Source organism: Oncorhynchus mykiss, chromosome 13 (genome assembly GCF_057628025.1).
Source record: "Oncorhynchus mykiss isolate SJ-2025 chromosome 13, ASM5762802v1, whole genome shotgun sequence".
Classification (NCBI taxonomy): domain Eukaryota; kingdom Metazoa; phylum Chordata; class Actinopteri; order Salmoniformes; family Salmonidae; genus Oncorhynchus; species Oncorhynchus mykiss.
This window is the reverse complement of record NC_143034.1, coordinates 48,644,484-48,660,870: the sequence shown is the minus strand read 5'-3', so window position 1 is coordinate 48,660,870 and position 16,387 is coordinate 48,644,484. Positions and strand designations below refer to the sequence as shown.

The 16,387-nt window shown below is 43.2% G+C and overlaps 1 pseudogene; it reads right to left on the bottom strand.

Moving 5' to 3' along the window:
• Positions 1-6,034: 6,034 nt before the first annotated feature.
• On the bottom strand, positions 6,035-7,723 carry LOC149978911 (uncharacterized; annotated as a pseudogene).
• Positions 7,724-16,387: the final 8,664 nt, after the last annotated feature.

Here is a 16,387-nt window from a genome sequence, read left to right as displayed (position 1 = left end):
GATAAACAGCTGCCTCTGATTGGGAATTATACCAGGCCAACAGAGATTAACAGGCTCTCTATGGTCAGGGCGTGACAGTACCTCCCCCCCCCCCCCCCCCAAAGGTGTGGACCCCGACTGCAAAACCTGACTCAATAGGGGAGGTTCAGGGTGGGCATCTACTGACTGTAGACTGTAGACTGTCTCTGGAGGTTCCGGACTGTAGATCGTCGTTGGCGGCTCCGGACTGTGGACTTGTCGTTGGAGGTTCCGGAATGTGGACCGTCATTGGAGGTTCCGGATTGTGAAACGTCGCCGGAAGCTCTGGACTGGGAACTGTCGGCGGAAGCTCTGGACTGGGAACTGTCGTGGAAGTTTGGTGCGTGGGGCTGGCACTGGTGGTACCGGGCTGATGAAATGCACCTCAGGGAAAGTGCGGGGAGGAGGCACAGGACGTACTGGACTGTGGATGCGCACTGGAGGCCTGATGCGTGGTGCCGGTACAGGTGGCACCGGGCTGGTGACACTCACCTCAGTGCGAGGAGCAGGAACAGGACGGACCTGACTGAGGACACACACTTGAGGGAGAGTGCAAGGAGCAGGAACAGGACGCACCAGACTGGGAAAGCGCACATGAGGGAGAGTGCGAGGAGCAGGCACAGGATGTACCGGGCTGTGGAGATGTACTGGAGACCTGGTGCGTATAGCCGGCATCGATGGTACCGGAACTTTAACACACTTCCCACGGCAAGTGCGAGGAGCTGGCACAGGACGTACTGACCTTGTACTGACCTCACCTTCTGGATGATAACGGGGTGAACAGGCAGTGGCTCAGGTGGTTGTTGTCCTTGATTATCTATTTGGCCTTCTTATGACATCGGATGCAGTAGGTGTCCTGGAAGGCAGGTAGTTTGCCCCCGGTGATGTGTTGCGCAGACAGCACTACCCTCTGGAGATCCTTGCGGTTTATGGCGATGCAGTTGCCGTACCAGGCTGTGATACAGCCCAACAGGATGCTCTCGATTGTGCATCTGTAAAAGTTTGTGAGTGTTTTAGGTGACAAGCCCGATTTCGTCTGCCTCCTGAGGTTGAAGAGGCGCTGTTGTGCATTCTTCACCATGCTGTCTGTGTGGGTGGACCATTTCAGTTTGTCCATGATGTGTACGCCAAGGATCTTGAAACTTTCCACCTTCTCCACTACTGTCCCGTCAATGTGGATGGGCTGCTCCCTCAGCATTCTTACATAGGTATTCCTCTTGTCCAGATTGGATAGGGCAGTGTGCAGTGTGATGGCGATCGCATCGTCAGTGGACCTATTGGGGCGGTGAGCAAATATGAGTGGGTCTAGGGTATCAGGTAGGGTGGAGGTGATATGATCCTTGACTAGTCTCTCAAAGCACTTCATGATGACAGAAATGAGTCATTTAGTTCAGTTACCTTAGCTTTCTTGGGAACAGGAACAATGGTGGCCATCTTGAAGCATGTGGGGACAACAGACTGGGATAGGGATTGATTGAATATGTCTGTAAACACACCAGCCAGCTAGTCTGCGCATGCTCTGAGGGCGTTGCTAGGGATGCCTTCTGGGCCTTGCGTGGGTTAACACGTTTATATGTTTTACTCACATTGGCCACATAGAAGGAGAGCCCACAGGCTTTGGTAGCGGGCAGTATCAGTGGCACTGTATTGTCATCAAAGCGAGCAAAGAAATTGTTCATTTGTCTGGGAGCAAAACGTTGATGTCTGCGACGGTGCTGGTTTTCTTTTTGTAATCCGTGATTGACTGTAGACCCGGCCACATACGTCTCATGTTTGAGCCGTTGAATTGCGACTCTACTTTGTCTCTATACTGATGCTTTTCTTGTTTGATTGCCTTGTGGAGGGAATAGCTGCACTGTTTGTATTCGGTTCGCACTTTCAGTTTTGCACAAATGCTGCCATCAATCCACGGTTTCTGGTTAGTAAAGGTTAATATTCACAGTGGGTACGACATCTCTGATACTCTTGCTAATAAACTCGCTCACCGAGTCAGCATATACATCAATGTTATTGTCTGAGGCTATCCGGATCATATCCCAGTCCACGTGATCGAAGCAATCTTGAAGCGTTGATTCCGATTGGTCAGACCAGCATTCTATAGACCTGAGCACGGGCATTTCCTGTTTTAGTTTCTGTCTATAAGCTGGGAGCAACAAAATGGAGTCGTGGTCAGATTTGCTGATGGCAGAGAGGGGGAGGGATTTTGTATGCATCGCGTAAGTTAGAGTAGCAATGATCCAGAATGCTACCAGCTCGTGTCACAAATTCAATATGCTGATAGAATTTAAGAAGAAGAAGTCTTGTTCTCAGGTTAGCTTTGTTAAAAATCCAAGCCACAATAAAGGCAGCCTCAAGATGTATGGTTTCCAGTTAACATAGAGTCCAGTGAAGTTCTTTCAGGACCGACGAGGTATCTGCTTGGGGGATAGACACGGCTGTGACTTTAATCTAAGATAATTCTCTTGATCGATAATGCGGTCGACATTTGATTGTAAGGAATTCTAGGTCAGGTGAACAAAAGGACTTGAGTTCCTGTATGTTGTTGTGATTACACCATGAGTCGTTAATCATAAGGCATACACCCCTGCCCTTCTTCTTACCAGAGAGGATTGTTTCTGTCTGCGCGATGCATGAAGAAACCGGGTGGCTATACCGACTCTGACAACATATCCCGAATGAGCCATGTTTCCGTGAAACAGAGAATGTTACAATCTCTGATGTCTCTCTGGAAGGCAACTCGTGCCCTAATTTCATCCATCTTCTTATCTAGAGATTGGACATTGGCGAGTAATATGCTCGGAAGCGGTGGATGGTGTGCTTGCCTTCTGAGTCTGACCAGTAGGCCACTCCGTCTGTCTGCCTCTCCTGTGGCAACCGTGTTGTTTTGGGTCGGCCTCTGGGATAAGATCCCATGTCCAGGGTGGAGGTCCGAACAAAGTATCCACTTCGGGAAAGACATATGTCCTGGTCGTAATGTTGGTAAGTTGACATCGCTTTTATATCCAAAAGCTCTTCCCAGTTGTATGTAATAAAACTGGCAACGATTTTCTGGGCTAACAACGTAAGAAATAATACATAACTATGCAGATATTTGTTTTTTTTCTAACGCTTCGAACACACCGACTGCGTCATTGCATCACTGCTGCATAACATTTTGCGCAGCTAGGCAACTATACTGATACAGGTATCTTTTGCAGATGGTCGCATGTGGTTGGACACATTGAGGAGAGAATAATTTTCGCAGTATCCTCAAAACCGTGTCTTTTTGACACAACTGCTTACAGCAACAGGGACATAAACACAAAAAAATGCTGCTTGGAGACAAGTGTCCACGATAGTAGGATTGCCAGGTCAGTTTAGTAGTGAGCTTGTGCTAGATGTGGCTAGTTAACGTTATCTAGCTAGCTAACCTAGCTTGCTAACCTAGACAATGAGGTGTGTGTGTGTGAAAGAAATAGTCATTTAAATTATGATATTACTATATCCCTGATAATTTGGTCAGATAACCGTGTGTGTCTGTGTCTGTGTGTACAGTAGGTGATATGTTCATCATAGCTATCTAATAACTATAGTTATGCTAGGTAATGGTTTGGCTTATCATGTTCATGTCTATGTAGAAGAAGATTTTAGGAGGAAGTGGAGAGGACTCTGGGACAGGTATCAGAGAGAAAGAAGGGCAGAGAAAGAGAAGAGGCGCTTCTGCTACATCCAGAAGATCCATTTATTGTGCCTATGGCAACGAGTGTCAATTTTACAGCCAGACCCTCTACTACGTCATCCACAAGTGTTGTCCCCACCGGTGCATCAAGACCCTCAACGTCATCTACAAGTGTGACCATCGCCTCCACCGGTGTAGCGAGACCCTCTACAACATCTACATCATCCACAAGTATGACCTCCACCGGTGCAACAAGACCCTCTACAACATCTACATCATCCACAAGTATGACCACCACCGGTGCAGCAAGACCCTCTACAACATCTACATCATCCACAAGTATGACCACCACCGGTGCAACGAGACCCTCTACAACATCTACATCATCCACAAGTATGACCTCCACCGGTGCAGCGAGACCCTCTACAACATCTACATCATCCACAAGTATGACCACCACCGGTGCAACGAGACCCTCTACAACATCTACATCATCCACAAGTATGACCACAACCGGTGCAACGAGACCCTCTACAACATCTACATAATCCACAAGTATGACCTCCACCGGTGCAGCGAGACCCTCTACAACATCTACATCATCCATAAGTATGACCACCACCGGTGCAGCAAGACCCTCTACGACATCTACATCATCCACAAGTATGACCACCACCGATGCAGCGAGACCCTCTACAACATCTACATCATCCACAAATATGACCTCCACCGGTGCAGCAAGACCCTCTACAACATCTACATCATCCACATGTATGACCACCACCGGTGCAGACATGGAAGATGATGAAATGGAGAAAGCACCTCTGGATCTAGGACCACCTGAGATTATTATGAACCTCACGGAAGTGACCACTGAGGACCTCGTTGAACCGGATGTGGCCGTGGAGACAAACGAGGAGAGAAACAGAGAGAAACGAAGAGGAACAACGTCACAACAGGCGTCATCGGAGGTACCAGCCCCCAGATCCACTCAACTCATTTCAGCAGAGGCTCCTCCAAGCCGTCAAGAGGGTTGCAGCCCAACCTGATGCGCATAAGAAGGAGGATGAAGAGAAATCTCACCTTTTATGGTGTTCTATTATGTTAAGCTTGTATGTGTTGTTTTTCTCTTCCCTTCCAGAGATGGAGTCAATTTAGCCGACCAGCTCACAGGAAGGACAGGAAGAGGAGAGGAGTTGTCTGGTTGTTGTCTGGTTGTTGTTGTCTGGTTGTTTTGACCTCCCTCATTGTACCTTTCTTTTCACACACGTCAGTTCAGTTTTTAAATTCAGTCAATTCATAAAGTAATTTGTTTAGAAAGTCTTAGGATAGCATTCATTATTACTGTTACATCAATTTCTGAATGACAGAATTGAAACTCATACACCGGAGAATTCACAGATGCTCTTGTTGGTCTCTTACGAGACTAAAGGTGAATATATTTATTTAATTTAAAACCACTTGAAAACCAGGGTGTTGAAACTTTTTGTGAAGTTATGTTCTATCGACTGGTCCATGACGTCCAGGGTCCATTTGTTTGTTTAGCTGTGTTATGGCTACATATTATTTTTTTTTTTTTCAGAGACACACACACACACACACACACACACACACCTCTCCTCCACTCCTCTCTGTACCTCAGATCTCCAGTGCCCCTGCCCTCTCTCTTTATGGCCATGTCTGAAGTTCCCCTACTACGTCTAGGCGTTATGAGTAGTCCCTGTATCTGTCTGCAGTTGTGCCAAAAATACATGCTCTTGTTGTTCTCTTACAGATTACAGGCTACACATTCATTTTTTTACATTTTTATACACGCACACACACTTCTTTCAATAGTTGTATTTTTTTTTAAAACCTTTTAAAACACACATCATATCATGTTCTTTCCTGTACTTGAATACTTATTAAATGATAATGTTTTCATTTGTTTATTAATATCTCATTTAGACTTAATATGCTTACTTCTTCCAAACACCTTTGCAGATCTAAGACAAGATGAAAATAAAAACACATTCTCTTCCTAATTAGTTTTTTTCCCACCTGTATTTTGTCAGGCCAGTGAACATGGTGGTAAACTGTACTATTTGTATGGACCCTAGGTTACCCTTTCCCTTTGTTATCATACTAACTGTATGTCGTATAACCTTAATTAGTGCTCCCGCTCACCTGATGTACCATGCCAGGTGTGTATAATACTGACGTTAATGGGAGAGGGAAGGGGTAAAGGTGTGGTCTTTAATCCCAAATGTCACTTAAATATAACTTCCAAATGAAGAGAGACAATGATACATAAAGTCATCTGGGGGAAAAATGCAATTTTATGGACAACGGTGGATGGTTCTAAAAATAACCTTTGAGTTATGGGGCTCTTAAAAGAGCTGTTTCACTCCACGGCATACTGCCATGGGACTTGTAGGTGGTCAACTTCTCCCTCACCTGGTGTGCCTGCCTGGGGGCGTTGTTGGCACCTGCCCTGGTGACATCAGGTAGGTAACCATTTGGGATGCCCATCTCCATCTGGAGCGGCTCCTGGAATGACCTCCGCAGGTAGTTGTGGAGAACACGTGGCCTTCACGCAGGCATTGACATTTGAGGGGCTGAGACCAAGCACTCTCCGATACATTCTCCACCGGGCTGCCAGAATCCCAAAGGCGCATTCAACAACTAACCTTGCCCTGGACAGTCATTTGTTAAAAGATCCTTACAGGCTTTGGCAATGGCAGCTGGCGTCCAGCATAGGGCCTCATGAGGTTGGGTCTTAAAGGGAAGGCCTCGTCGCCGACGAAGACGTGGGGAACAGGTCCCAGATCTTCAGCCCCAGGGAGTGATGCAGGTGGTGGAATCTCCAGGGTGCCATCCTGAAGTGCCTGGCCAAAGGCAGAGTCCCGGAGAGTCCCGGAGAGTCCCACCATCACTTCCCTTGCCGTAAGCACCAACATCGACAACATGGAAACAGTAGATGGCATCTACTACAGCCAAGAGTACAACTGAATATGTACCCTTGTAGTTGTAGAATTGTGAACCTGAGCACGGTGGAGCCTGGATTTCTACATGTTTTTCATCAATGGAGCCAAGACAGTTGGGGAAATTCCACCTCTCCAGGAACTCGGCAGCGATGGTCCTCCAGTCTTCCTCCTTGGGGACAGGCATGTATTCACCAACCAGACAGTCCCAAATGGCTTGGGCCACAGAGGGGACAGTGCCTATGATCCTGTAGAAGTCCCCTGTAACCAAGAATCTGAAATATAATTCAAAATAATGATCAATATTGTGTGTAACTGGAATTCCACCCACATATTCTACCTCATTACATTTTATTATGCTCTACTAATTATATTGTAATAATCATCAACCATCATTAACAATGCCTAACAATGCCTAATTAACAATACAATTCAGTCTATGACTATATCAATAAACTGTAGCCCAGGCCAACTCTACTCTCAGAAAGAATGGTACTATCTACTTAAAAGGGTTCTCCTGCTGTCCCCATAGGAGATCCCTTTTTGGTTCCAGGTAGTACCCATTTTGGTAACAAAGTAGAAGCCTATTGGGTTCCATGTATAACATTTTCCCCAAAGGGTTATACCTGGAACCAAAAATGGTTATCCTATGGGGAAAGCAGAAGGACACTTTTGGAACCTTTTTCTCTAAGAGTGTATGTGAGTCCAATAAGAATGTAATGAATGACTGTAACTGTCTTGAACAACAATGGGTCCTGGAGAAGACTAGCCTACCTTCATCAGGGCAGAAGGCACCTCAACTTTCTTTTCATTTGGTAACATTGCATAATTAAAAATGGATTATAAACCAACTTTGGGAAAAGTTTTAGTCCTAATGAACATTCTGTAAAAGTACATCTGATGTCAAGTAGGGAATATTAACTAGAGTGCCCTTTAGCTAGCTAGGTTGAGCATAAAAACAATGTATCAAATATCAATAAATTATGGTATCAAAGGCTTTAAAAATGTACTAGAATGTAGCTTACCGGAGACAAATCGCCAGGCGCTCAACTGGGCTGATGGACTCCCGGTAGTTGACATCCATCCGGACGATCCTGGCTCCAACCCTCTGGAAGAGGTGATCGAACTGGCTTCGGTCCAGACTAAGTAATTTCGGAATTCCTCTCCAAACAGTCGATCGAAGCTCTTGAATGAGATGGTAGAACTCCCTGGCCTGCTTTCGGGACTTTAACCATCTCTGGACACACACAGACCTGCGCTATCGGCGGGGCTGGTCCCGGCCCAACAGCGCGATCGAGACCACCTTCCTCAACGTTGATCTCATTGTTGAAAGAGTCTACTCTCTGCTATCTTGACTATTTATTATTGCATTTCGCTCAAACTGCATTGGAGGGAAATTATATTATAGGCTCTCACAATTAATTTGTGGATGTCACCAAAAAATATAATACTTGGCAAATAAATTCATAAAAAATTTAAGAAATTATGCAACTAAACAGTTTTTATTATGTAATCCCACATTTGTTTTTACTGGATATGTGTGCAACAGAAATTCAACATTCACATTTCGCTACTTTCTGTGAAAATCGTTCTCCCACTTAAAAAGATGAGAGAGGCCTGTAATTTTCATCATAGGTACACTTCAACTATGACAGACAAGACGAGAAAAAAAATCCAGAAAATCACATTGTAGGATTTTTTATGAATTTATTTGCAAATTATGGTGGAAAATAAGTATTTGGTCACCTACAAACAAGCAAGATTTCTGGCTCTCACAGACCTGTAACCTCTTCTTTAAGAGGCTCCTCTGTCCTCCACTCGTTACCTGTATTAATGGCACCTGTTTGAACTTGTTATCAGTATAAAAGACACCTGTCCACAACCTCAAACAGTCACACTCCAAACTCCACTATGGCCAAGACCAAAGAGCTGTCAAAGGACACCAGAAACAAAATTGCAGACCTGCACCAGCCTGGGAAGACTGAATCTGCAATAGGTAAGCAGCTTGGTTTGAAGAAATCAACTGTGGGAGCAATTATTAGGAAATGGAAGACATACAAGACCACTGATATTCTCCCTTGATCTGGGGCTCCACGCAAGATCTCACCCCGTGGGGTCAAAATTATCACAAGAACGGTGAGGAAAAATCCCAGAACCACACGGGGGGACCTAGTCAATGACCTGCAGCGAGCTGGGACCAAAGTAACAAAGCCTACCATCAGTAACACACTACGCCGCCAGGGACTCAAATCCTGCAGTGCCAGACGTGTCCCCCTGCTTAAGCCAGTACATGTCCAGGCCCGTCTGAAGTTTGCTATAGAGCATTGGGATGATCCAGAAGAAGATTGGGAGAATGTCATATGGTCAGATGAAACCAAAATATAACTTTTTGGTAAAAACTCAACTCGTCGTATTTGGAGGACAAAATTCTGAGTTGCATCCAAAGAACACCATACCTACTGTGAAGCATGGGGGTGGAAACATCATGCTTTGGGGCTGTTTTTCTGCAAAGGGACCAGGACGACTGATCCATGTAAAGGAAAGAATGAATGGGGCCATGTATCGTGAGATTTTGAGTGAAAACCTCCTTCCATCAGCAAGGGCATTGAAGATGAAATGTGGCTGGGTCTTTCAGCATGACAATGATCCCAAACACACCGCCCGGGCAACAAAGGAGTGGCTTCGTAAGAAGCATTTCAAGGTCCTGGAGTGGCCTAGCCAGTCTCCAGATCTCAACGCCATAGAAAATCTTTGGAGGGAGCTGAAAGTCCGTGTTGCCCAGCCACAGCCCCAAAACATCAGTGCTCTAGAGGAGATCTGCATGGAGGAATGGGACAAAATACCAGCAACATTGTGTGAAAACCTTGTGAAGACTTACAGAAAACGTTTGAAACCTGTCATTGCCAACAAAGGGTATATAACAAAGTATTGAGATAAACTTTTGTTATTGACCAAATACTTATTTTCCACCATAATTTGCTAATAAATTCATTAAAAATCCTACAATGTGATTTTCTGGATTTTTTTTTCTAATTTTGTCTGTAATAGTTAATAGTTACCTATGATGAAAATTACAGGCCTCTCTCATTTTTTAAGTGGGAGAACATGCACAATTGGTGGCTGACTAAATACTTTTTTTGCCCCACTGTATCTTGAGGAGTAAATAAATAACAGTCATCAGATGAATGAAAATAAAGTCACGACACATGCCTGCTGGCAAGGTTGGTAGACTTTAGAAAAGCAAGTAGTGACTACATGTAAATGTACTGAATAAGACTCACATTCCTTTCAATCTTTTACCCAGATTTTAGCAGAGATGCAGAAAAGCATATTTCTTGAAATAAAATGTATTTTTACATTAACACATTCAGATGTACAAGTACATGTATTATTGATGAATGTGTGTTTTTTATGACCATGCTTGTCTTTCATCTTGCATTTTGTATTTATATTTATGTGTGTATTTTCTGTACTTCATGTACAGTGCCTTGCGAAAGTATTCGGCCCCCTTGAACTTTGACCTTTTGCCACATTTCAGGCTTCAAACATAAAGATATAAAACTGTATTTGTTTGTGAAGAATCAACAACAAGTGGGACACTATCATGAAGTGGAACGACATTTATTGGATATTTCAAACTTTTTTAACAAATCAAAAACTGAAAAATTGGGCGTGCAAAATTATTCAGCCCCTTTACTTTCAGTGCAGCAAACTCTCTCCAGAAGTTCAGTGAGGATCTCTGGATGATCCAATGTTGACCTAAATGACTAATGATGATAAATACAATCCACCTGTGTGTAATCAAGTCTCCGTATAAATGCACCTGCACTGTGATAGTCTCAGAGGTCCGTTAAAAGCGCAGAGAGCATCATGAAGAACAAGGAACACACCAGGCAGGTCCGAGATACTGTTGTGAAGAAGTTTAAAGCCGGATTTGGATACAAAAAGATTTCCCAAGCTTTAAACATACCAAAGAGCACTGTGCAAGCGATAATATTGAAATGGAAGGAGTATCAGACCACTGCAAATCTACCAAGACCTGGCCGTCCCTCTAAACTTTCAGCTCATACAAGGAGAAGACTGATCAGAGATGCAGCCAAGAGGCCCATGATCACTCTGGATGAACTGCAGAGATCTACAGCTGAGGTGGGAGACTCTGTCCATAGGACAACAATCAGTCGTATATTGCACAAATCTGGCCTTTATGGAAGAGTGGCAAGAAGAAAGCCATTTCTTAAAGATATCCATAAAAAGTGTCGTTTAAAGTTTGCCACAAGCCACCTGGGAGACACACCAAACATGTGGAAGAAGGTGCTCTGGTCAGATGAAACCAAAATTGAACTTTTTGGCAACAATGCAAAACGTTATGTTTGGCATAAAAGCAACACAGCTGAACACACCATCCCCACTGTCAAACATGGTGGTGGCAGCATCATGGTTTGGGCCTGCTTTTCTTCAGCAGGGACAGGGAAGATGGTTAAAATTGATGGGAAGATGGTTGGAGCCAAATACAGGACCATTCTGGAAGAAAACCTGATGGAGTCTGCAAAAGACCTGAGACTGGGACGGAGATTTGTCTTCCAACAAGACAATGATCCAAAACATAAAGCAAAATCTACAATGGAATGGTTCAAAAATAAACATATCCAGGTGTTAGAATGGCCAAGTCAAAGTCCAGACCTGAATCCAATCTAGAATCTGTGGAAAGAACTGAAAACTGCTGTTCACAAATGCTCTCCATCCAACCTCACTGAGCTCGAGCTGTTTTGCAAGGAGGAATGGGAAAAAATGTCAGTCTCTCGATGTGCAAAACTGATAAAGACATACCCCAAGCGACTTACAGCTGTAATCGCAGCAAAAGGTGGCGCTACAAAGTATTAACTTAAGGGGGCTGAATAATTTTGCACGCCCAATTTTTCAGTTTTTGATTTGTTAAAAAAGTTTGAAATATCCAATAAATGTCGTTCCACTTCATGATTGTGTCCCACTTGTTGTTGATTCTTCACAAAAAAATACAGTTTTATATCTTTATGTTTGAAGCCTGAAATGTGTCAAAAGGTTGCAAAGTTCAAGGGGGCCGAATACTTTCGCAAGGCACTGTAATTCAGGGCTCATTTGTAAGAGAGTAAAAGAGACCTTGGTCTTAGTATGACTCCCTGATAAAATAAAGGTTAAATAAATACAAAATATAATGTAGGTCTTCAATGGGTTCACGTTTGGAAACAGCCAAATAACCCTTTTATGGGTTCTAGGTAGCACTTTTTTTTCTAAAAGAAACCACATCTATGTGCCATTTATCTGTGCAATCAGGACCATCCGATTGTATATTGTTTTAAACCAGTACAACATGTGTAGGTGACTCAGAGTGCATGTAATGAGTTGTTCGATGACATGAAATTCAGTTCCATTTAACTTATTATAACGCAGCTCCTAATAACTAACCCCGGGTGACCCTTCCTTCAAACACCATACATACAAAACCGGGAATCTATTTATTGATGTTAGGTTCTGGTCTTATTTGATTTCAGAAACATTGTATGCGTTTTAATTAATTTACTGCTGCAGTGTCCTCGTTAATTAAGCTCTCAAAGCAGTCTAGATGCACTGAGTAATGAGTGACTTGTTATTTTTTTTTTACAAAGCATGATTATACAAGAGTGGTTTCATCAGTTTTTTACTCATGCTTTGCCTAAGACTTCATTTGTATGCAGCCTCTTACTTGGCTTGCCTCTTACAGAGCAGAGGTCTACATACTGGGTAATACCAAAGCTATGCTTTGAATATTGTTTTCCTCTTCAAGGACCGGGTGCGGCACAACTTCAAGAAAATGAATCAATGCTTTAATCAATGCTTTGGTTATTTCACAAAGGAAGACCAGCGTTGATAAGTTCAAAGGAGAAACTTGTTAGCCGGCCACACGTTGGAGATGCAGTATCATCTTTAGGTTCTCTGTATCTGTTTGGAGGAGTCTGTGCTTCAGGTATTGACATTTTTATGGAGAGTCGTCTGCATTGATTGGTGTACAATGCCAGAGCCCTAATTGCAGAGAATTGTCATAACAAGAGGGGGAATCAAGTTACACAATGGTATAGCCACTGTCCTCACCCACATAGGCCTGCTGTGTCAAAGCGTAAAGAACACAAAGGCCTATTAAACCACTGTGAACAGCTTCAATAAGAAGTTTAATGCGTGTCATTTTGAGTATCATAGTATCCCTTGGGATTAACCTGCCGCCTCCACTATGGACTTGGGCTTAATTATACATATAATAGGTTGTCATAAGGATTTTCTCTGGAACTTGATGATGAGGATTTTCTCTTGCTCCCCATGCCTGCATTTCTAAATTATAGTTTAATGGTGCATTCTCCGATTAGTGTAAAATAATGACTTTCACTTTAGGAAAACCTTCCTGGCATTACCAGTTTGAAAACTCCACGACAGATACATTCAGACTAGATTCATCTGACAATAGCAAGAAAATGTTTCTCGTTTGCAGAGAGTATAACTAAATACCAATGCAAACTGATATTAGAATACAGTTGCTTGGAGGAGGCTAAAAAGCTTGAGAAAGAGATGTCTTGTTGTCATACTTTAAGATGGAGGTGATGGATGGTGAATTAGCCCATAGAGGGTGATTTGAGGGTGTGTGTGGAGAATTAGAGTTAACATGGATTTGAGAGGAGCTTCCCACTGCATTGATCTTCATTTCTCAACTGACATTTCTGTTTCAGCAGGTGAATTTCTCGACCTCACAATCTCTAAATGAAAGGTTTCAGATCCTTATTCTAATGCACATTTCAGATTGATTGATTTTATGGTGCTTACTTTTTCATTCATCAAAGTCACTATGCTTTTTGCATTACCTTGGAAACATTATAATAGAGTCCATTAACCTTAAGTGGCTCAGAGTTTAAGAGAAATACATGCTCATCGTTAATATTTTTATCCAATACATTTTCGGTAAAGAAGTTGAAAGCAAACAGAAAAAAACGGCAGTGTACAAACTGCAGATGTTTCTTTCAAAAGAACAATTTAATGTGAAAAGGTTTAATATCAATTTAGTGTTAAGTATTCAGACCCCTTGACTTTTCCCACATTTTATTGAAATACCATTCAGAGCTCAAGTGCATCCCGTTTCCATTGATCATCCTTGAGATGTTTCTACAACTTGATAGGAGTCCACATGTGGTGAATGCAATTGATTGGACATTATTTGGAAAGGCACAGACCAGGCTATATAAGGTCCCACAGTTGACAGTGCATGTCAGAGAAAAAACCAAGCCACGGAATTGTCCGTAGAGCTCTGAGACAAGATTGTGTCAAGGCACAGATCTGGGGAAGGGTACCAAAACATTTCTGCAGCATTAAAAGGTCCCCAAGAACACAGTGGCCTCCATCATTCTTAAATGGAAGAAGTTTGGAACCACCAAGAACTGAGCAACCGGGGGAGAAGGACCTTGGTCAGGGAGGTGACCAAAAACCCGATGATCACTCTGACAGAGCTCTGAGTTCCTCTGTGGAGATGGGAAAACCTTTTAAAAGGACAACCATCTCTGTAGCTCTCCACCAATCAGGCCTTTATGGTAGAGTGGCCAGGTGGAAGCCACTTCTCAGTAAAAGGCACATGACAACCAGCTTGGAGTTTGCCAAAAGTCACCTAAAGACTCTCAGACCATGAAAACAAGATTCTCTGATCTGATGAAACCAAGATTGAACTCTATGGCCTGAATGCCAAGCGTCACGTCTGGAGGAAACCTGCCACCATCCCTACTGTGAAGCATGGTGGTTGCAGCATCATGCTGTTGGGATGTTTTTCAGCTGCAGGGCCTGGGAGACTAGTCCGGATCGAGGATAAGGTGAACAGAACAAAGAACAGATGAATCCTTGATGAAAACCTGCTCCAGAGCGCTCATGACCTCAGACTGGGGTGAAGGTTCACATTCCAACAGGGCGACTACCCTAAGCACACAGCCAAGACAACGCAGGAGTGGCTTTGGGACAAGTCTCTGAATGTCCTTGAAACCGAGACTTGAACCCGATCGAACATCTCTGGAGAGACCTGAAAATAGCTGTGCAGCCATGCTCCCCATCGAACCAGACAGAGCTTGAGAGGATCTGCAGAGAAAAATGAGAGAAACTCCCAAAAAACAGGTGTGCCAAGCTTGTAGCCTCATACTGAAGAAGACTCAATGCTGTAATCACTGCCAAAGGTACTTCAACAAAGTACTGAGTAAAGGGTCTGAATACTTATGTAAATGTGATATTCAATTGTTTCATATTTAATACATTAGCAACATTTTATTAAAACCTGTTTTAATTATAGGTTATTGTGTGTCGATTAATGAGGGGGGAACTATTTAATCAAATTTAGAGTAAGTCTGTAATGTAACAAAATGTGGAAAAAGTCAAGGTGTCTCAATACTTTCCAAATGCACTGTATGGGGCAATGCTTTTTATAATAATGACATTACACAGGTCAATGATTTAGTAACCATGTTTGTTTTTTTACAGTGTGTTTGCTCTCCCTATATGCTCGTATGATACAGATAAAATGTGATATTGTGCCACTTTGAGCAATGTAAAATGTACAGACATGTCACAGGCCTGCACCCCTCATTTGTAAACAATTCAAACCAATATATCTCTCCATCAAAACATTTTAAAAAGGACACCAAATGCATTTGTTGATGAAATAAGAAAACCATGAATTTAAGTCATTTTAAAGGGTCTGACAGCTTCCAAACGTATTGCGCTCAGCAACAAGCTTGTGGTGCACCTAGGGTAGAGAGTCAGTTTTAGTACTCTCGACACGTCATCCTGGAGCACAAAAGTGCAGCCGAGCATGAATGCTTAATTTGTGGCCAGTGGGATGCTTCGTCCACAGATATAAACAAGTGCAGGCACTATTGCATGCACACTCACGTGGGGGAAGCATGGTCTGAATTGTTGAACAGAGTGTGGAACTCCCCTGTTAACCCCCGGAGCCAGAATCCGAGCTTACATTCAAAAACGACTCCAAACCTTGAAAATCCGAGTTGTGCATGGGAATTGAAATCAAAACGCCAAGGATATGGACAGAGCTGTCTGCATGTTCTTTCTCATAATCAGTGTCTTCCCGTGCCAGTTGCCTAGTGTATTTGTGGGGACATACAGCAGTTGACTTACTGTGACCAAGGACAACATATACTGTATGTGTCCTGTTCTCCTAGTTATGGGAAATAAAACATCAGAAAACCACCTAAATAGGAGGTTTAAATCAAATCAAAGCGTATTTGTCACGTGAGCGGAATACAACCTTACAGTGATTGCTTAACTACAGGCTCTAACCAATAGTGTGAAAAAAAGTTTATATGTATATGTGTGTGTGTGTGTAGGTAAGTAAAGAAATAAAACAACAGTAAAAAGGCTATATACAGACACCAGTTAGTCAGGCTTATTTAGGTAGTATGTACATGTAGGTATGGTTAAAGTGACTATGCACTATGCATATGATGAACAGAGACACAATGCAAATAGCCCGGTTAGCCAATGTGCGGGAGTACTGGATGGTCGGGCCAATTGAGTTAGTATGTACATGAATGTATAGTTCAAGTGACTATGCATATATGATAAACAGAGAGTAGCAGCAGTGTAAAAAGAGGGGTTGGGGGGGGGGGGGACAATGCAAATAGTCCGGGTAACCATTTGGCTACCTGTTCAGGAGTCTTATGGCTTGGGGGTAAAAACTGTTGAGAAGCCTTTTTGTCCT